The sequence below is a fragment of the Myotis davidii genome, unplaced genomic scaffold, assembly GCF_000327345.1.
Source record: "Myotis davidii unplaced genomic scaffold, ASM32734v1 scaffold368, whole genome shotgun sequence".
In the NCBI taxonomy this organism is placed as follows: Eukaryota; Metazoa; Chordata; class Mammalia; order Chiroptera; family Vespertilionidae; genus Myotis; species Myotis davidii.
The window spans coordinates 458897-459827 of record NW_006298786.1 but is presented as its reverse complement, the minus strand read 5'-3'; the positions used below and the strand labels follow the sequence as shown (position 1 = coordinate 459827).

Below are 931 nucleotides of genomic sequence, written 5' to 3'. Positions count from 1 at the left end.
TCTTTCCCAGTTTTACCGGATAACTTCGCTCCGTGTGACCTGACATTAACCTTTTGATTAACTGAGAAGAAATAAGGGAAGTGTTGAATGAAACACACTTTCAAAAGGAAAAACACTGTCCCCGCCCACAGGCACGGGATAAGGCCGCCCCCAAAGGCCTGACTTGGGCTGAAGTGCAGGAAACGTGTCTGAAAACTAAGCTACAGACAGAACTGGAAGCCCACGTTACCTTCTCCCGACGTGACCTTAAATGTTACCCATGTGCCTTCTCTCACTGGCCTCCTGCGATTATTCAGGAAGCACCATGTGGGGGGAATCTTGTATAAACTGTTCGTCTAAGACGCTAATCCGGGCTGAGATCCACGCTCCTAAAACCGCCCGGCCTCCCGCGAGGCTCCGCATGTGCTCATCGCTCTCCTGGTTCCGGGGACTCGCCCACCTCCAGGCGGATCCAATCGAGATAAACCGGGCGCGCCCTCGCGGCGGGCGGGCCGGGCGATTAGGTTTATCTGCGCAGTAAACAAGGCGCCAACCGCGCCTCCCACCTTCTGGAAGGTTCGGGACGGGGACTCGGCCCTCCTTCCCAGCGTGTTCTGGGGAGGCCCGAAGGGCATTTCGCCCTCATTTGTAAACTCATTTCAACCCGCAGCTGGCGGCACGCAAGCCAGGCCGTCCGGGTGCCCTAACGACTCGGAAACTACCATTTCTAACTACCAGCCCGCGGGCGGAGCCCCTCGGGGCCACACGGTTGGCTTCTTCCTGTCAAACTTACCGCTGAGGGGAGCAGGGCCGAGGTCGATTTTCATCCAGCGAGCGCGGCTGAGGCCACAGGACCCGACGCCGCCGCCTCAGAAACGCAGGGGGCTCCGGGCGAACTGCAGGCGCATCTCCCGGTCGTCGCTCACCTGAAACTGAAACTGCCGGCGGGAGC

The 931-nt window shown here is 59.1% G+C and overlaps 1 protein-coding gene across 2 annotated transcripts in view; it reads right to left on the bottom strand.

Annotated features, from left to right (window-relative positions):
* HNRNPF (heterogeneous nuclear ribonucleoprotein F) overlaps positions 1-931 on the bottom strand; it is a 16873-nt gene that overhangs the window by 6738 nt on the left and 9204 nt on the right. For both annotated transcript variants that reach the window (XM_006774498.2, XM_006774497.2), the window contains exon 2: positions 773-917. The gene's annotated coding sequence lies outside the window, so the exon portion shown is untranslated. The remainder of the gene's footprint in view (positions 1-772; positions 918-931) is intronic.